This window comes from Desmodus rotundus, chromosome X (genome assembly GCF_022682495.2).
Source record: "Desmodus rotundus isolate HL8 chromosome X, HLdesRot8A.1, whole genome shotgun sequence".
In the NCBI taxonomy this organism is placed as follows: Eukaryota; Metazoa; Chordata; class Mammalia; order Chiroptera; family Phyllostomidae; genus Desmodus; species Desmodus rotundus.
The window spans coordinates 13,566,684-13,588,139 of NC_071400.1; the positions used below are offsets into that span (position 1 = coordinate 13,566,684).

General features: G+C 43.4%; 1 long non-coding RNA gene across 1 annotated transcript in view; it reads right to left on the reverse strand.

The window, feature by feature from the left end:
- Positions 1-20,512, reverse strand: part of LOC128780019 (uncharacterized) — a 50,112-nt gene extending 29,600 nt beyond the window's left edge. The window contains exons 1-4 of the long non-coding RNA XR_008426018.1: positions 20,487-20,512; positions 18,542-18,577; positions 18,119-18,202; positions 1,803-1,890 (exon numbers count right to left, since the gene is read on the reverse strand). This is a non-coding gene — a long non-coding RNA (uncharacterized lncRNA). The remainder of the gene's footprint in view (positions 1-1,802; positions 1,891-18,118; positions 18,203-18,541; positions 18,578-20,486) is intronic.
- Positions 20,513-21,456: the final 944 nt, after the last annotated feature.

Consider the following 21,456-nt stretch of genomic DNA (forward strand, 5'->3'; position numbering starts at 1 on the left):
TCACACATCAATGTTTCTCTCTCTCTCTGTTTCTCCCTCCCTTCCCCTCTCTCTAAAATAAATAAGTACAATTTAAAAAATAAATTAAAATTAAGCATTATTTTGCAGCTATTCTCAATACTCATAACTTATATCTGTCATTAACTGAAAAGAAAAGTACCCCCCTAACTAATAGCAGCATATGCTGCTGATTCTGATTCTACTAAATATAACGAATGTTTTCCTCTATTACAGAGTGGTTACACAGGTAAAACTTATGCCTAGAAATTATATGTGATTTCTTTCACATAAGGTACATCATTCATTAACGTAGTTAAAACCTGTTTTCTCAGATTGTATCTTGAAATATCTTTTCTAATTAAAGTCCATCTTACTTCATCTTATAAATAATCACATACTTTCTTTTTTTAAGATTTTATTTATTTCTTTTTAGAGAGAGGGGAAGGGAAGGAGAAAGAAAGGGAGAAAAACATCAATGTGTAACAGATACATCAATCCGTTGCCTTTCTGTTGTATGTGCCCCAACCAGGGACCCGGCCTACGACCCACACATGTGCCCTGACCGGAAATCCAACTGGCAACCTTTCAGTTGGCCCAACCCCCTGACCCACACCAATCAGGACAATAATCCCATATTGTCTACCTCCTATTATCAAAAATAAAATATAGTTTGCCAGACCAACCACTTTTAGCTATATATATTTTTCCCCTTCATAAATATGTTTGAAAAGTTTGATTCTGTGGTCTAATAACATTAATGGATTTTTTCAATTTTTTTACAAGGTGGACAAAAGTAGGTTTACAGTTGTAATACAAATAAACAATACAGTAATTAAAAAAATAATAATACAAGAAAAAACTGTTTCATGTATTCACAACTGTAAACCTACTTTTGCCTTCCCCTGTATATGATTCTTAATTATTTCCAGAAATGCAACAATAGAGTTCTAAAAGCATGTGAGTATTTGTTTACCAAAGGAAACTATGACTGCCAACAGATTCTCCGTTTCACACGTGAATTATAATGTTAGCTATATATTACATTGTTAGGTTGGAAATTACATGAGAAACAGAATTACTGGATTTCTTAATCTACTTTGAAGTGGATGTAAATTTCATCATTATTTTAATTTTCTATGTAGTTTGTTGGTAAACTATTTAACACTAGTTGGCCCATAATTGATTTCTGCATGGTTTTAATCATGCTCCTCAGAATGGATAGTAATGCAGTTTTTTACATTGAAAAATGAAGTCAGACATTCTTTTGTAAGATAAAGCTGATTTGGCTGATTATCTTGATATGAACATTGCCTTTGCCAATCAAGTTATATTACAAATATTTTCCATGAAAACAGTGATCCAAAGCTGTGCTCTAATTCATTGGATCATGCAAACTGTGATTCAATCATGTTATTTAAAAGCACAAGTATTTATAATACGCTGGAAATAATAACTCTACAAATAATGAAGTTTACGATAATAAATTTCAGATGCTAACTTAAAGATGTGTGATAGGACAGATAGTTTCTCACAATTATTTTCGGTGGCCTATATTTAAAAAGTATGAAGATCCCCGCTATAGAACAGTCTCTGAAGTCCAGAGGAAAACTGAGGAGGGCGTTGGGGAGCAGGGCATGAAATTTAGAAAGGTTTTTTTTTATGTTATACCTATTTTTAATCTCTAAATATAACAGAAACCAGTTTAACTTGTATACTAGCTTATTTGGCAAGGAGGTTGTGCAACTTGGCAATAGGTAAAATCTTAGGAATGTTTCTGAGCAATCCACGAGTACTGCACTTACTCAATATGGTCACTAGGTGGCAAATGTGTACTTGGCGGGAAGCCCTCTTCCTCCTCTATCCCTGGCTCACTCAGTCTTCCATCTCCTCCTGCAAAAAGGAAAAAGATACGAACAACATGACAATCACAACAAACAGACAACACCATCAGGATGTCTTTGTTTTAGGTCCTTCCTTTTGCCAGGGAAAAGGATCATAATAAGCCCCTATGATCTCTGAAAATTTCAGAAACGACCTTGTCTATGAAAATCTATTCTTCATGAATGCCACTTACAAACAATGCCAATGAATACAACACCTCTACAACCCAAACGTGCACTTTCGCCACAAAATCCAAACCTTGCCCAGCTAAGAACTTCAGCTCTCACAAAACCAAACAGCAGCAGCGGCGCTGGCATCTATGACATTCCAAACACGAGGCTAAGCCCTTCACTTCACCGAATCTTCAAACCGCTCTAAAGAGGTAAATGCTAATATTACTCTTCATTTTACGGGTAAGAAAGCAGAAAAATGGTCCCAAATCATTGAGCTAGTAAGTGCTGGAGCTGAGATGTAAGTATGGGTTTGGTTTGGTTTTCAAGTCCGATAGCCATGTGCTTCAAAATTACACTGTGCGATGTTTCAGTGGTGTGTGTGTCTTATCTTTCTATACTTGGCTATGTATGTTTCTATTTCTTTGCTTTCCTGTGATTCTATGCCTGCGATTCTGTGCATGTGCAAGTGTGTATGTGAGATCAAACAACATCTGCACTCCAGATCTTTTCGAGATCATTCTGGTAATCTCTACATCTGCTTCAATACAGTCATCAGAGGGAGCTCGATGATTTTTACTTTCTCTTAAAGGGACTAAGAGAAAGCACATTAAAAGTCCAAGCTCCCTTTGAAAAAGTATTCAAATATTTGTGTGTCCTTTTATATGTGGTTGAATCTTTGTGTTTTCATATGTATAAATCTGCATGAGTCTCTGTGGCTGTTTCTGTTTAAGTATGATTAAGTCCATGTATGCATTTATATGCCTATGTTGGCACATGTATATGTGTGTGTGCATTCACATATTTAATGTACATTTAGGACTGTGTGCCGAATGGGCATAGGAGTACATTTGCGGACCACTGTGTGTGTGTGTGTGTGTGTGCCAATTGTACAGATGTTGGCATGTGAGGGTGCACATCTGTGCATTTGAGTCTCCGAGTATGTGTACATTTTTAGTGTGCTTAGGTCTGCATTGTCTGTAGATATATATGCATGTCTCTTTTATTTGTTGAGGATGTTGTATATTTGGAGAGGTACATCTGGCATCTGAGTGTACATCTACATGTGTATTTACAGGGTGGGGCAGAAGTCAGTTTACATTTGTGAGTACAAAAACAGAGTTTACTATTGTATTATTTATTAATTATTGTATTCTTTTCCATATGAACAACTGTAAACCAACTTTTGCCCCATCCTGTACGTGTCTGTATGTGCAAATGCATTTATAGATTCTGTGTGCATATGCCTTTAAGGGGGGGTTGGAGTGTGTCACCATATAAGTGGATGGGATCTTGTCTTTTGGGGGTGTAGTGTCCACGTCTATGCGCACATGTGTAAGTCTGTAGGACTGCACCTTTATTCCCATGTATTTAACTCCATGTGTATAAGATGTATTTGCCTGTGGATATCTTTCTGTAGGTCTTTAGGCCTGTGCTTACGTGTACAGATATAGGCTTCTTCATTTGCAAGTGTCTCCGCTAAATCTTTCTATCTACCTATCTATCTCTATGTCATATCTCTCTGTATATGAAAGCATCTCTCTACATGTACATACCATACAGACAGTGGTGTATATACATTTAAAGAGATCTCTTTATGGGTCATCTCTGTTTTATCCATATGTGCATGTATGTGTCTCCATGTACAAGCACATTTATGTGTGCTCACCTTTGTGCTGTGTATTTGCCTATGTACACTCATATGCATGAATATTCTCATGTGTGCCCCATGTGCATTTCCACACCTATGCACGTGTGCATATTGAGATGTGGTCGTGGTGATGAACACTTAGGTTGCACGTGCAGGCACGAGAATATTTATGCACATGTGTTTCAATAACAACTGTGCTTCTGTGTATATACGCATGTGACTGTGTGAGCATGAAAATGCCACTAAGTACACATTTATCTACCTATAAATGAAATGTTTCACTGTTTAAATGTCACTGTCTCTGCAAAGCAGTAAAAACACATACACCTGTTTCTGTATATGAATGAGTCAATGCACGTCTATGGGTATGAGTGCACACACAAACACACGTATCTGTGCGGGTTTGTGTATACTTGTCTACATTTCTGAGTGAGTGCATGGTGGTGTCTCAGAATGTGCGTTATGAGCCTCCAGAAGCATCTGTGTGTTTTTCTGTGTGTGTGTATTTGTGTTTTTGCATCTTTGAGGTTATAAATCAGTAAACAGATTGTCTGGATGGTATATGTATGTCTCTGTGTTCTCTGAGTCCGTACATGTGTGGAGTGTATATTTATGTGTACATATTGCTTTGTGTCTACACACAGAACTGTGGGCATGTGTATGTATATGTGTATGTGTATGTGTGTATCCATGAGATGATGCCTATTGGGACTCCTGGTTTTGTTTGTATTTGTCGAAACAAAAGTCTTTGTCTGGGGCTTTAACGATGTGTGGTCTGTAGGATTACGACAAACCTGTGGGTCTCTGTCAGTATGAATATCTGTGACATTGCATGTATGTGTATGTATTCTGTTGTGTGTGTACTTGTCTATGACGAATATATGTGTGTATAACTATGACCACTTTCTTCTGTAAATATTTTCCTGGTCATTTCCACCCCTGCTTCTCTACAATGCAGCCAGCAGAGGGCGCTCAAGATTGTCTTCCTCTCTGGAGACAGCCAAAGAAATAAACATTAAAAAGATAGCCTTCTTTGAAAAATGTTGATTATTGAAGATGGTAACTATGGTCTAATAATATAGGCTTTTTATAATCTAAAGACAAAGAGCAGGTGGCTGCTCAGATCTTCCAATCCCACAGCCATTGTTGGAGACCCTGGCACGTACCAATTTTCCTTCCCATCTGTGGCCCTAGGCAGGGTCCACATGCTGCCTCCTCCGGCCTTCCAGTTCCCCAGGGTTGCCCATTACAAAGGGCTCCAAAGCTACTTCTTCCTTCTTCCCTAGGAGGTAGGACCCAGCGTCATCCCCAGTATCTACAACTAGGATCAGAGAATTAGAGTGCATTGCGTGGGTCACAGGGCCAGTCAGTGGCAGAGGCAGAATTAAAAACCAGACCTGACTGACACCGAATCCACATTCCTTCTATTCGACCACTGACCATGTCTACTACCGCGTGTGCCCCTCTCCCAGCACTAGTGAGTGGGGAGCCAAGCCTGGGAACAGGGACGTCTGCCTGCAAGGACTATTCAGAACCTTGATTCTTTCCAGAAATTGTCTCATTTAATTCTTGGAATAGCTTAAAAGGAAGTATCTCACCATGTTTACAAGTGGATATAGAGACTCAAAAAAGTGAAGTCACTTCCCAAAGCTCTGTGTGACCATGCAGGTCCTCAGTTGGTATCCTATGGAACATATTGAACATTCAATGTGAGAGAGCGAGTGTGGCCCTCCAGAAGTGAACCTGTGGGTTCTAGAGTGAGCATTACATAGTGTGCTGCTTCCCTTTGTGTAGTACGCTTTCTGCCTATAGTCTAGCAAGTCTTCACGCTATTAAGGGTGTGCATAAACTTTTGGGCAGGTCTGCACGTTGTGGAGTGAATATGCGTGTTGTGGATTATATGTCTCTGTGTATGTAGTAGCCTGAGCCTGTGAGAACCACAGGGGTGTGTCCCAGTCATCAGAGCTAGTTTATGGATTACGGTCCATGTCTCTGTAGTGGTGTGAGGTTAGGTATTGTAGGATGACTCGGGTAGGTGAGGTAAGTGTGAACGTGGTACAGAAAACCTTTTTGTTACAAGGGAAGTCTCTTTGTATTGTGGGTTGATTCTATGTGTTTTGGGGTGATGAGTCTCCCATTGTGGGGTGAGTCTGCCTGAAGGAAGGTGGGTCTTGGTGTTGTGAGGTAAATATATAGGTTGTGTGGTGTGTTAGTAAATTGTACATCTTGTGAACAAGTTTCTTAAGGTGTCACACTATGACTACAATGACTCATGCATGCACTGTGAGGTTGTTCTCTACAGTGGGGAGGCACAGCTAGGAGGTGTGTGAGGTACATCCGTGTGTTGTGGGGTGTCTCTATGAATTATGGGCCTTATGGGTCCTGATCATGTGGTTTGGAGTGACTGTGCTTCGGGGGAATGAGTCTCAGTGTTGTGAATTTTATAACCGCGATGTTGTTTTGGATACGCTGCCCTGGAACTCTATGGATCGCGGAACATGTCCTCACGCTGCAGAGCGTGTGGGTGTTGTGGTCTATACCTTGCAGTCTGTAAACTGTGGGATAGATCTTGGAGGAATGGGATGAGACCGTGTGCCGTGGAATGATTCTAGAAATTCTGTAGTAAATTATTGCCTCAGAGGGGCAGTCTTTGCATCGTAAGGTATGTCTGTGCCTTATGGGGAGTCTATGTGAGTTTTTTAAAGGGGGGGGGTTGTTGGGTGTGGGGTTGTGTCTGTATATACTATGGCATTTCTGGAGGTTGCGGCCCAGTGTTGCACATTACAGGGCAAGCCTGTATTAAACAGGTTAACTCTGGATGTGGTATTGTGTGTCCTGGTGTTTTCAAGAGTGTGCGAGTTATTAGAGGCAAGTCTGAGTGTAAGGGAGCCACTGTCTGTGCGTGGGGCTGCTCTGCGCGCTGTAAGACATACCTGCCTTATGGTGTGAGTTTGGCTTGTGGCATGTGCCAGTATGTAGCTGAGCATATGCTCAGTTTGGGATCTTTATATTGGGTGATGACTTGTTCTGTTGCATGAGTTTGCGTGGTAGAGCGTGGCTGTGCATCACAGGGTATGTCTCCTGATACTGTGGGGCATGTCTGTATATCAGGAGCTTTGTCTGTAGGAGTGTGGGTCGTGTATTCATTTTGTGGAGTGATGTGAGCTGTAACGACATTTTGTGCATGTATGAGAGTCCGAGCGATGAGGGCCACATCGGTGTGTTGTGAGGACAACTTCATATGGGCGGAGTTTGTGTGTTGTGATTTGGTTCGAAGTGTCTTGGAGTGAATTTGCACTTGAAGAAAGTCTGACCATCGCGAGCTCACTGTGGAACTGTGAGAGTGTCTACGTATTTTCAAGAGATTTCGTACATTGTAGGATGCGTCTTTTCATTAGAGGTTTTGCCAACGGGTTGTGGGGGTGAATACATGCACCGCAGACTGTGTCTAGGTTGTGGGTCAAGGTCGTCTCGTGGGGCAAGGCTGTGTTGTAAAGCACGTCTGGGGAGGAGAGTAAGTGTGCAACATGGGTGAGTCTGTGTGCCCTGCGGGGTGAGTCTGTGTGCCCTAAGGCAATTTGGGGGGCTGAGAACACATGTTTTCTTTGTAAAGTATTGGCCTTTTAGAGAAATTTCTGTGTTTTGGGGTAAATCTGTGCATCAGAATGCAATTGTGTGTGCATGGTGGAAACCTTTGTATCACAGACTGCATCGGTCCGCAGTAAGTTAGCTGCGTAAGGGTACTATGGAGCTGCTGCGTGCATTGTAAGACATGTGTCCAAGTTGTGTGGCAAGACTGTGAATGTGGGGGGGTGGCTGGATATCTGTGCTTTATTCTTACCATGGTGGGGTGAGTTTATGTTTTAGAGTAAGGCTGTACATTATAGGAAGATTTTTGCATTGTGGAACTTACCTCTGTTATAGGGTATATCTCGGTGTTATGGGGTAAGTCTGGGCTTTTGTGGGGGCAAGCTTGTTCATTTTAAGTTCATTGTAGGTATTATGAGGTGTTTTTGCAGTATTATGGTGTAAGACAGTTTTGAGGCAAACCTATGTGTTATAGTAATATTGGGTAACTTATGGAGCAAGTCTTGGCATTTTGGGAGAATTTTGCAGTGTGATGTAAACTTATGCACGGTGACATGCTTCCGTGTGCTGCGGTGGGAGTCATGTCACGGAGCATGACTGACATCCTAAGTTGGTGTAGACATTGAGAGCTGCCTGCGGGAGCTATGGCAGAGGCGGGCGTTGTAAGGCTCATAGGCATGCTGTGGACTGTTCCTCTGCGTTGTGCTGCATGTTCGCGTGTTTAGGAGCGTATGTGGCAGTGGTGGAGTATTCTGAATTATTTGCTTTGTGAGTGAGTCTATGCATCGTGTGGTAACCCTGTGTGTAGGGGTGCAAGTCTATGAATTGTAGTATGATTTGGGAAGTCGTGTAAAATTCTATACATTGCAGGTAAGCCTATTTTTTGTGGCATGTTAATGCTGGTGGGGGAGGGCTGAGTCTATGTGTTTGAGGATGTAATCAGATGTCAGAAGGGGCCCATCATGATGGAGAGTGTTTTTAGAAATGTTCACAAGTTACTATGCAGTAGTGTGTGTTTCTAGGAAACTTTGTGTATAGTGGGATGTACACAGGAGTTGTGGGAGCAGCTGCCCATTCTGGAATGAGTGTGTTTTTATGTACTCTGGGCTACTGTGAGGTGAATCTGGAGGTTGTAGAAAGAATTCTGTGGTATTGCTGCATTCTGTGCATTGTTTTCAGAGTGTTTAAGTTGTGACTATTTTCTGTATATCGTAATGTGTGTCTGGGCATTGTGGGACAAATATGAGTTGTGAATTTATTCTAAGTGAGGGTAAGTCTGTGCGTTACTATGTTTGATGCAGGGTGGGCTTGTGTATTTTTAGCTGAGTGTGAAGGTTTGGCACAAGTTTGGGAATGACACGGTGTGTGATGAGGTGAGTCGTTCTCTGGGGTAGGTCTGTGAGTTGTTGGTTGTAGCGTGCATTCTGATGCAATTCTGTGTGCTTGTGGTACAACTAAAACACTTGTAAGCTGAGTGTGCGTGGTGTCATTTCTTTCCCTCCTTTGTAGTGCAACTATAGGCTTGCTGAGGGTGTTTTTTGGGACATGTTTTTGTATTTTAATATGATTTGACACATGTTTAGAGCCTGTGTGCTGCACTGTGTTTGAGACTGTATGGGCCAAATATGTGTGTTTTAGTGCAGGTCTGGGACGTGTGGAGGTAGTGTTCTGCGGGCAAAGTGTGTATTAGGCTAATTGATATCTTGAAGAGCGAGCTGAAGGGCTGCAATACAATCCTGTGTGTTGTGCGAGGGGGTCTATACACCTGAAAGCAAGTCTCTACACTGTAGGTTGTTTCTACACATTATACTGCTTGTGTGTGCACCGCTTGGGCAAACCTTTGCGCCATCAGGAAAAGGGGTCAATGGTGCGTGGTTCTATATAACGCAGGACACTTTGTGTCCTGTGATGCTATTCCACGCCTTCTTGGGTGAGGTGGTTAGGTATCGTCATTGATTGACCTTCGGTGTTTTGGGGTCAGTTTGTGCTATGTGTGCATATGGCACATGTATGTGCCATGAGTTGACCCTATACAACATGTGGGGAGTCTATACGCTCTGGGGTGGTTTTGTGTGCTTTTGGTGTGGGTCTGAGTGGTGGGCAGAATCTTGGCACTGTACCTGGGGATGGTAACGGATGTCTAGCTGACAGTGTTATAGGGGAAGAAATATATGTCGGAGCATGTTTCTGCACTGTAGGGAGAGTCTTGTGACATGAGATGTGTCCTTGCTTCGTCACTTGATACTGTGCATTGTGGGACCTATCAATGCTTTGGGATATGATCCTGTGCATTTTGGGAAGGGTCTGAGTTATGCGTTCGTGACTGTCCATTGGCTTGTTTGCAGTTCTGTATGCTGCTCGATGGGCTCATAGTTGGTGGAGTGAGTCTGTACAGTGGGCTGTGGATGAGCATTGCAGGAGCTGGCTTTGAGCTGCAACGCAGGTCTAGGTGTTTTTTTGCTCCTATTTTCCCTATAGGCCAGGTGTTTGCATTGCAAGGTGAGGGTGTGTTTGAGGCGCTTCTCTGTTTAGGGCGTGTCTGTGCACTCTGGTGTAGCTATGTGCTTGTGAGGCACGGTTGTGTGCTGTGCATTTTGTCTGTGCGTTAATAGTATGAAGTTTTGGGGTATTGTGGAATGAATCTGGGTATTATAAGTTGATTCTGGATGTTGTGGCACATGTCTGCGCATCCTGGGATATGCCTTTGTGTTTGGGGACAAGTCTAGGGGTTGTGGTACGGGATCAGACTGAGCGGGATAACACAGTGCTTCATGGAATAAGCCTGTGCACTGTGGATGATTAAGTGTCTATGACAGATGTTTGCATTGCATACGCAGTGTTTTGCCATCTGTCAGGATTGTGGTGCATGTCTGCAATGTATGGTGTGTCCAGGTGTGATGTGAAAAGTCTGTGTGTGGGGGGGTATAGCTATGCATTATAGGGCCTCTTATGTAGTGGGGAAATGGCAGAAGAATGAACCTGGGTATCAGTTCTAGTGTTTTCAATGTGAAGTGATTGTGTCCATTGCAGAGCAAATCAGCTTTGCAGAGTGAGTCTGCGCATGAGGATTCCAACCCATGCATGTTAGGAGAGTTGGTGTGTTGCATGGTAAGCCTTGTGTTATGAAGCAAGTCTATGCATTGTGGGGTTTATCTGTTTTGTTGGGGTTTATACTTGGTTTGTAGAGCATGACTTTACCGTGTGATGAGCGTGTTGATTGTGTGGCAGTCTGGGCTTTGTGGGGCACCCCTTAGCATTGTGTTATTATTTTGAGCACTGTGGGGGGAGATTGTGGGTAGTGGTTGTGCCCATACTTTGAGAGGCATGCCTGTTGTGTGGCCTATTTCTGGGTTTTAATGTAATCCGTGAGCAGTGAGTTGAGTCTGGATGTTCTGATGTGAGTGTGGGAGATGCAGGCAGACAGTCAACACTGTGGGACTTATCTATGCATAATGGGGTGCGTCTGCAGTTTGAGGGATAAGTCTGGTTATAGGTTGTATTTGAGTGCTATGGCCCCTGCATATCTTCTGGGGAACCGCGTGGGACAACTGAAGGTGTCTGGGGCCTTTGCATTGTGATGTAATTCTGTTCCCTTGGGGGCTTTGGGTTCGGGGTGATGCCTGTGCATTGTAAAGGATGCCCAGGTATTGCGAGGCCAGGCTGTGCACGGTGGGGCAGGATGGAATGTCGTGACGGCATCTCTGCTTTGCAGGAGGAGTCTGTACCGTGCAGTTCGGTCTGTATGCTACAGCGTGGGTTGAGTATCAGGTCTGTGCACCACAGAGCGTTTTAGTATGTCGTAGGGCAAGTGTTGGTAATACAAAATGAAGGTGTTTATTGGGTTAGGTCTTCATTCTGTGGAGCTGATGTGTGCATTATGTGCCCAGTATAGGCACTGTGGAGTGTGTCTGCTTTGTCGTAGGATTCTACACCTTGCGGATCGTATCTGTGGGGGATGGGCCACTTCAGGTGCTACGGGACTGGCACGTGTGCTGTGGAGCAAGTCTGCATCCTGTGGGGAGACTATCTTCACTGTGGGGTGAGTCTGTGCGCTGTGGGCAATCTGGGGTGTACAGGTAATTTTTGTGGGTTTTGATAGGGATGGTGTGATGTAATCCTGTGTGTTCAAGAAGTCTCTGTGCTGTGGATTGTGTCTGTGATATAAAAGTATTCTAAGTTCTTTCTGTTGTGTGGCCAGTGTGGTCCATGGTGAGTATGTGTGTTGTCGAGCATCATGTATAGCACAGGTGTCAAACTCATTTTCACCGCGGGCCACACCAGCCTGGAGGTTGCCTTCAAAGGGCCGAATGTCATTTTAACTCCTTAACAGTTAAGGAGTAGTTACATGTATACAGTCCTAAAATTGCATTCGGCCCTTTGAACACAACCTCCAGGCTGGTGTGGCCCCCGGTGAAAATGAGTTTGACACCCCTGATGTATAGGACAGGGTGCATTGAGTGGAATGGGATGGGTCTTTGCCTGGATGTTTCTGTATCACAGACGTTAGTTTATTCCAATGTGGGTCTAGGTATTGTGACGAGTCTAGGTGTCGCAGAGACTGTGTGGCAGCTGTTTCTGGGTGTTGTGAGCTACATACAGTGGGTGAACGTGGGAACTGTAAGGAAAGGATGGGGGGAGGGGGAGCTGTGATGTGATTGTGTGCTTTATGGGGGTACAGTCTATGTGTCAGGGCAAATTCTAATTATTTTAGGTTGAGTGTTACCATGACGGTCCAGTTCCACGTGTAGAAACAACAACATTAACAGCAACAACAAGATCAGTTAACATGGGTAACGCTAATTCTGTGCCAGGCACTGTTCTAAACAATTTTTAAGGCGTTCAACTCATTTATTCCTCTTAACAACTCTAATGAGTACCAGTATTACTCCCAATTTATACCCGAGGGAAATAAGGTACAGAGAGGTTAAGAAACCTTTTCAAGGTCACACAATTAGTAAATGATACCTGTGGGATTGGAATCCAGGCAGCCTGAATCCTAAGTGTAAACTTTTGACCACAATCTATACTGCCCCTTTTGGGGGGGGTGCGTTGTGTGTCTTTGGGCATCCTGTCTCTGGGCCTCGGGGGGTACGTCTAGATGTTGCAGCATGTCTTAGGTTGCAGGGTACCTAGGGGTTGTCAAATTTTTCCAAGTATTGTGGGGCTTATCTGTGAATTGCAGGGTCAGTCTCATTGAAAGGGCATTGTTTTATATAAAGTTTAGAAGGCGACATGCTGCTATCTGCACTGTGTGGCAACACTTTCTATTGCGGCCAACTATGTAAGTTACATGTCAATCCTCTGCTTTAAAGGAAGGTGTGCGGTGATGTGGTTTTGTGAGCTGTCAGAGAATTTTGCGTGTTTACAGCAGGAGTAGTTATTTTGAAAGGTATTTTCCCTGTTGTGAGTCTAGTCCCTGGATTATGGGATATCTCTGTGCCCTGTGCAGTGAGTCTGGATATTGTCGTCCAGGTCTGTGCTTTATAGAATTTGGAGATTGTAATGCAGTTCTGTGAGTCACGGGGAACCGTGTTTGCTGTGGGAAATGTGCATATGTTGTACGGGGTCTCCATGTATGCTGAGGCTAATTGTTACATTGCGGGATGCATTATGGGATGCTTCTGTTGTTGGAGGGTGGAAAGCATGTACGTGTGTGGGTGTGGGTGATGTCTGTGCATTTGGGGTCTGTTTGTGCTCGTGGAAAGTGTTTTTGTGTGGTGGGGCACATCTGTGCATTGGAGGCAAGCGAGCATTTGAGGGGGGAATGAGTCTGTACATGGTGGAGTGAGGATGTGTGTGATGTAATGCTGAGCTCTGTGAAGCGTCTCTGTGTATGTTAACATATCTCTGGGTGTCTTGAGAGATGTGATATGTGTCACTGAGTTTGTATAGGGTATGTCTGCACATGCTAAGCTGTTTTGAAGCAAGTCAATGTATTGTAGAGCGTGTCTATGTGTCTTTGGATGCGTCTGTGCAGTGTGGTAAGTCTGCATCGTGGGGCACCCCTGAATTGCTGGGTGAGTCTCTGTGTTGCAGGATGACTCCGTATCATGGTACAAATGTTACAAATTCAGGAGCATGCATTTAGGAGCATGTTTGTGAATAGTACGTACATATACACATTATGTGAAATAATTAGTGTGGTAGGAGGTGTTTGTGTCATATAGGGCTTACTGCTGACTTGTGGGGTGCATGTGTGTATGTGTTCGTTGTGTTATGTTGTGTTGTGTTGTGAGACTGTGTCTTGTGGGATGTGGCTGGGTGCGATGCATGCAGTATGCACATTGTGGAATGAATCTGTGTATCACGGAGCAAGCCTGTGCCTTGCATAGCGAATTCCTTAACTGTGATACAGTTCCATGTGCTGTGAGTGGCACCTGGTTTGGGGTGCTGTTTGCGTTCTATACAGCGTGTGGGTGTTGCGGTCGGGGCCCTGCATGCTGTAGAGTGTTTCTAGATATTCTGGGGCTCGTCTCTGTGTCATGTGTTGAATCTTTCTGCTGTCACATGATTCTAGGTATTAGAGATAGGCCCTTTTCACCTTAGCAGTAATGGGGGAGGAGGGGAGGGGGCAGAAATATACAGGGTCCAGCACAAATAACGCCCCTTTTTATTACAAAATCTTTTATTACAAAATCATAAGCATGGAATTCTGTAACAGAACAATATCACACTCAAGCACATCATATGACATTTGAGCTGAAATGTTCAAGTTGAAACTATAAATTATTACACCCATGTTATTTCCCTACCCAGCACACTCAAGCAGGCCTTACTTCTGCCGGACCCTGTATTAACAATTATAATAGTTTCTATGTACCAGGCACTGTAATAAGCACTTGACATATCTGAATTCATTTAATACTCACAACAACCCTTTTCAGTGGACACTATCGTTACCATGGTTCTACAGGTGAGCAAACTAAAGAACACAGAAATATACTTACCTGAGGGGATACAATTAGAAAGCAATAGAACCTGCATTCAAACCCAGGTAGTGTGGGTCCAGAGGCCAAGCTCTTAACCATTACACAAGCTGTGCGTCTGCTGTAGGCCACAGTCGCAGCTCAGTAGTGCGGTAAAGCACGTCTGTAAACTGTGAGGGAGCTCTGCACACTGGGGAAGTTTGGGTGCACTGCAGGGTTTCCATTCAGAGTGAGTCTGTGTTGTGAGGCAATTACGTGCAGTGCAGAAGAAATCTATGCATTTGCAGTCATGCCTGTGAATTTTAAGTTCTGTGGGTGTGATTATGTTGTGGGGCAAGTCTATGTCCCAAAGGGCTTGTCTCGATAGTTAGGGTGAGTCTCAGTGTTCATTAGTGCTTGAGCGTGCTGTGGAGCAAGTGCGCATGTTGATGGAAGGATCTACGCATTTTGGTGGAATTCTGTGCATGTCTTGTGTACGCAGCAGTGTGAGCAGGGAAACCAGCTCTGTGCTCTGAGGTAAATGTGGGAGTGGTAGAGCTAATGCTTGCAGTGTTTTGGAGCATGTGTTACACTGTGTAAGCACCGTAAGGAGCGTGTTTTAAAAAATACTTATTTATTTTAGACAGAGGGGAAGTGAGGGAGAAAGAGAGGTAGAGGAACATCCACGTGTGGTTGCCTCTTGTGTGCCCCCGACTGGGGACCTGGCCTGCAACCCAGGCTTGTGCCCTGACTGGGAATCGAACTGGTGAGCCTTTGGTTCGCTGGCCAGCGCTCAATCCACTGAGCCACACCAGCCAGGGCAGGAGTGTGCTTTCACTGAAGTGAGTTTGTATGGCAAGTGTGGGTTGTGACACAATGCGGTGCATATAGGGGTGGAGACTCGTGCTGTGGAATTTGTTTGTACGTACATTTGTCTGGGATGGGTTGCATCAGCGCTGTGAGATGACTGAGGGTCTAGACGGCATGTCTGTGACTGTGATGTCAGGCACATCTGAACACTTTGGAGAAAGATTAGGTGCGACTGTGCCATGAGTGTGTCTGTGGTTGAACAAGTCTGCCCATCGAAGGGCCGGCTTGCATGCTGTGATGTAATGCTGTGCATCGTGCAGTGTGTCTATTTACTGCAGTTTGCCTGAACAATTCAGGGTATGTGTTGTTGCTACAGGGCCACGGTGTGTGTCGTATGGTAACTGCATGGTTGGCGAAGGACTGGATGTTGTTGGGCAACTGAGTGCACCGTGAGGCAAGTATTTGTACTGTATGATAACTGTGCTTGCTGGGAAGTGAGCTGATGCACGGAAGGGAAAGGCTGTGTGTTGTGCCGAAACAATCATGGGGAGATACATGGGCTGTAACCTGTTCTGTTGTGTCTCCGTGCTGTGGGGAGAGTCTCCATGCTATGGGTGTAATCCGTGTACCATGGGCTCAGTCCTCAAGCTGTAGGGGAGAGTTTGGGTTCTTAGGAGCATGTCCTCATGCTGAGTCTGCGTCTTGGGACAAAGCTGTGCATCCTGGGGCTAGTTGCCTGAGGTGACGAGTGTCTGTGTGCCACAGGGAGGACCTGTGTCCCCTGAAGACAGTTTGTGTTTGTGGGGTATTATCTATAGGCTGTAGGGAGTCTGTGTGCTGTGCAGCACCTCACTTTGTGACACACACTGTGCTCTGTGGGGAGAATCTGTGTGTTGTGGGCGATTGTGCTGTGGGCGCGGTCTGTGTTTTGTGAGTAGGTGGTATGTTCTGTGGGACGAGGCTGTGTGCTATGGGGTGAGGCTGTGTGCCCTCAGGAGGCTGTGTGTGCTGTTGGGTGGAGTCTGGTGAGGGTCCATGTGATATGAGGGGACTCTGTGCCCTGTGGAGAATCTCAGCGACGTGCTTAATCACTGGGGCATTCGGAGAAGATGTGCCATGGGGAGAATCTCTGTGAGGCAGGAAGTATCTCATGTACTGTGGGGAGTATCTGTGTGCTGTGTGGAAACCTTTGTGCTGTAGGAAGTCTGTGTGCCATGGGCAGAGTCCATGTCCCGTGACGAGAGTCCGTGTGCTTTGGGGAGTATTTGTGTGCCGTAAGGAACGTCTGTGTCCTGTAGAGTCTTTGTGCCGTGAGACTCTATGCATGCTCCTGGGAGAATCTGTGTGCTACGGGGTGAGTGTGTGCGCTCTACAGAGACTGCGCGCCAGGGGAAGTGCCTGTGTCATATGGGCACAGTCTGTAATGTCGCAGTTGTCCATGTGCCATGGGTGGAATCTTTATGATCAGATGATTCTGTGTCCCTTACATGAGTCTTTTTGCCTTGGAGAAAATATGTGGGCCTCCGGGTCTGAGTGATGTGGGAAATGTCTGTAGGCTGTGGGCCAAAGGCTTTTTGCCGTGCTGCGTGCCATGGGCAGAGTCTGTGTGCTGTAGGGGGCAATGTAGGTTTGTGTTATTTAACCGGCGAACATTAGAGTGTGAGTTTGCCCGTGCCAGTGAAAGTCTGTTCCAGGGCAAATCTCTTTCAATATCAATAAATAAGAATCGGCAAAATTTACACAACAGTTACTATCACCAAACACTGTTCTAAAGGTACTATTATTATCCCCATTTTACATCTGAGGAAAGTGAGGCACAGAGAGATTGTCATTGGTGGAGGCTCGAAACTAGGAAGTCTATTTTCCATGCTCACACGAATCTCCTTGCCCCCTCCCCCGATGGCATCAGTGACCTTGAACACTGGGAAGAGTTCATGGTCAGTGGTGGACATAATGAGAGCAGGTAATTTGAGAGGAAGGAAAAGAAAGTAGCTCTAACCCTTCCAAGGATTAAAAACAAATACAATGCTCTTTATACAATAATGATGACAGTTTAGCCCAGAAAAAATGACATCCTGACCGCAGAATAACTCCCTCAGCGACTCTGGCCCCCAAGACCACTCCTTTGCCTTTGCAGCCTCATTCTGCCACTAAAGAGGAGGGAATGGGCAAGCCCTGGCAAGCTGCTGTTGCCAGGGAAACCAGCCTCAATTCACAAACAAATCATAGCCTAACACAGCAAGTCAAGAAATGACTGTGGCTGTGAGCCAAAGGTGCCCCTTGCGATAAGGGCGGGCAAGCCATCCTCCCACCCATGACCCCTTGTTTTCTTTCAGAATCAGTAAAGGCTAGGGGCCAGCTCACAAATCAATAGAGAAAGAAAGCTGTGTTGGGGATGGAGGTGGACGGTCAACAGTGGGTGGCAGGTAATTTTAATGGTCAAGAATTTCTGTGACCAACATTTAACCCGTCTCCCACTAAAAGACTCAGCGTTTCATGCTTGAGCCTTCCACCCATGGAGAGGAGGTAAACCACTGAAGTAAGTTCCTATCTACAAGAAACGGTGGCAGTGGTGCCATGGGTTAGGACCCACCCTAAACCCTTTAAGTGCCCGGATCAGAATAGTGCCAGCAACAGGCCGGCAAACATTATTTCTGCTCCTCATACACTTTTTACGTTTCCGTCTTACATTCTAGATAATTCCAGGAATTGAGTCTAGACAGCTTGAATTCTCCAAGTACCTGAGGAGTAGAAAAGGAGGTTGAAGGAAGAACCTTAGGAGTAACACTAAGCCCAGGGGTGTGAGTCTTTGACACAATTAGAATGTCAGCGGCGGCTCAGAGGGACAGCACATTTAGAGCAGTGGTTTTATATATTTGGATCCCTCCATTTCAATGTGTAAAAAACACTCTAAGAAAGACAGAAATTTTAAATTGTGAAAAACCGTAACACCTGTTTGCAAACCACTGTGCCTAGAATTCGTGAAGACCATAGGCATAAACACGACAGTTTGGAATGCTTCCAGAAGCTGCAAGAAAGTGGGAGCACTACGGTGGAATGTAAGTCTCTTAGGTAGAGAGAAAATGGCCGACCTGTGGAAAGCTACTCCCTACCTAATGAGGGAACAGTCGTTGTCATTTCAAATCAGTGGAAGAAGGTTGGATTATTCAGTAAATGCTGCTGAAACAATTGGTGACCTATTTGGAAAAAAAACAAAATTAGATCCTCCTTCATAGCAGGCGCCAAAATGAATTTCAGATGATTGGAGATAATTGTAGAATAGGAAGCAATGAAATGACTAGGGGAAAAGTACAGGTGAATATGCTCATCGAAGGAAAGACATAAATAAAAAATCAAAAACCGATAGTTGTAGATATTGAAAAATATAAAAGGGTGACATCTAAAAATAACCCCACCACAAATGATAAAAAAAAATCAACAGGAAAAAAACAACGGGAAAATAATGTTTTTTTATCACATATGATAAATAAGTTAGGCAATATGTATGAGGTTGGGGGTAGGGGAAGAAATCTTACCATTTAATCCAGGAATTCCACGTCTATAAATGCATCCTAAGGGAGGAAACAGAAAAGTACACAGAGATTTATATGGTAAGACGTTCCTTAAGTTATAACAGCAAAAACTGCACATATAAACAAACACTCGGTAATCGGGCATTTAATGAGACCCCTATATGACTGAAGATTATGCCTCCACAAAACATTACATCCTTGTGGAATATTTAAAAATATGGGGAATTTCTTCCAGTAAGCTGTTTAATGATTAAAGCAGGTTGAAAACTGTATGTAAATATGATTTCCATTTTATATATATATCCATATCAAATACAGAGAAATTTCTCCATATTTCTATGCATTTGCATGCATTCACAGAAGAGACTAATAACAATTATGTTAATAGTAATTATCTCTAGGTCATGAGATTATGGGTAATTTTTATAGCCATCTTTATAATTTTCTACATTTTCTGCAATGACTAGATGATATTTCTATGATACAAAGGGGAAAGACAGCATTTTTAACAAGATACTTTAATAAGTGTTACAAAAGCGGTGGGAGCACAGAAAAGAAAAGTCCTGGAATGAAGACAACACAAAGCAAAGACGAGATGTGCCCACGTACACTGACAGAGATTCAAGCAAAGTCAATACGCACTACGTAAAAATTACGGCATTATTCGAATGTTAGTAGGTACAGAATTTCTTATACAAGATGGACTCCTGGAAAATTTTCTTCACTACACCAGAGAATGGTCACATGGCCCTGGGTGCGTCAGTCATTCTCTTTGCCGCAGTACTCTGTTCAATACCCCCTCCCTCTGCCTTCAACATACTCTCCCCTCTTCCCCCTGCAAAACATGCTACCAGCAGACATTTGCAGCCTGGAAGAAAATGGTCCATCTTGTGGACTTTCTTTTAAGCTCTTTCATTCTCATTTTTCTTCCTGGATTGCTGCTTTGGCATCTAACTCAAAAATCTACGTTATCTGTTTTTTCTCCTTTTTTCCTGTTGAAGTGTCAAAACAATCTGAATTTCAAAGAAATAAAAAAACCACCAGTTTAGCAATCATTTTTTCCTTTTTTTTTTTTTTTTTCCTTGGAGAAACAGATCTACAAAAGAAATGTCCAGGTAAAAAGACATACACCATCTTACCCATTTTTACGCACATTTCAGAAACATGAAGAAAATCTTTGTCGATAGAAATCTCTGCTCTCCTTCTTACATCCATTTTCAAAGAAAAAAACCCACCGTGTTTACTGCACAAATGGATGCCCACAAATAAAAATGATTTCTTTTCAAAATAAAGGCACAGTTTACAATGTTCAGTATTCCTTCTTCCTGATTTTTCATCCTAAAACCAAATTTTGATCTTCCTCATTCAAGACACACTCATCTCTCACATGAAGTAATTAATCTGAACATTACAGGTTGCTTTTCTTCTTACTTTCTCTCCTGTACAGGCATCAGTCACACGATATTCTTTAATTTAAAAAAAAATAAGGAACGGTAGTCATCTTTTTCCCCATTGCAAAATAACATTTTTCTCCTGCTCCCTCCACACTGAGAAAGGCTCAGTTCTTAGAAGATCTTGAATTGCAACCCATTTTATCACGTGTAATCCAAACACTGTAAAGCTGAAATATCGCTCCAAATGCAATTTCTCATTTTAGTGACATCTTCGTCGGGTCTTATTTCGGGAAATATCTTACCAGAATCACAAGGGGGAAGTTCCTATATTTCCTTGCAGCAACTCATTCACCATTTAAGACACGAGCTTTATATTAGAAAAGTGACTGTGGAATACTTGGAATATAATTAACCCATTTGCCCAATGCCACTGATTAGAACCAGAAATTCCTACACAGTTAGTTATGTATTATTCTATTGCATTAAAACGTGCCACTTGCTTTAGAAAGCATATTTTGGATATTTAGTTTACAAAAGATTTCTCAGCTACTTACCAGCAGCCCGAGCTCTGCCTCCGCACCAGCTCTGAGGCGGTCGCACGGAAGGGGTGGGCGAAAAGCGGCAGGAGCCGCTCGAAAATGGGCTGTGCTCTGAAGAAGGGATCGTCTCTGTGGAAAGAAACGGAATGCCTTGGGATTACCCTCAAAATTCCTCCAAAACCATAAGAACATATTAAGCATTACATGCTAAAAAACACATGTTCATCAAAGGACAGATTTTAATAGCTGAACCTCTGATACAAATCACACTTAAATTGCCTTCCTTTCCGGGGAAACCCCTACAGTGCCGTGGGCTTTGGCTCTCCCGTCTCCTAGCAACGGTCTCATTAGTTTTTTTCCCCCCTGCATTGGTTCTACCAGCCGTCAGTAAGGTCTAGTCTCTGGCAGTGAGCATTACCATTTTCTTGTTCAATATGTGTTTCCTCCACATCAGTAATAAAGAGAGTCAGGCATTCAATAACAAGTTCTCCAGAAGATTTTGGTTTCAAATAATATTCCATTCAAATGGCATAGAGTATTCTTGTCCTTTCCCTTGGTGAAATGCTGTCATTAGACCCCTGACCTACACATGAGCCTCAGCAAAAGATGTTCATCCCTTCTGCAGTGCCCAAATTACACAGAGCCCCGTGACTAAAGTCCAGGCCCTCACTGGTGGTGTTATCCGCTGCGCTCAGAGGGAAAAAATAATGCACAGAATTCATCTGTATTTAGTCTTGTTACCAAGACCAAAAACAATGCATTTATTTCTAATTATTCACATGGAAAATATTCACTATATGTTAAGGAAACAGGAGCAGGTTACTATACAGTATGTCTACTACTCGGATAAGAATAAATGTACACAAAGAAATCTGGAAGGGTATATGCCAAAATATTAAGAGTGATTATGTCTGGGTTTTCTACAGATAGTTGAATTTGAGGGGAATTTAAATCATTTTTCTCTTTGATTATCTATTAAAGAACT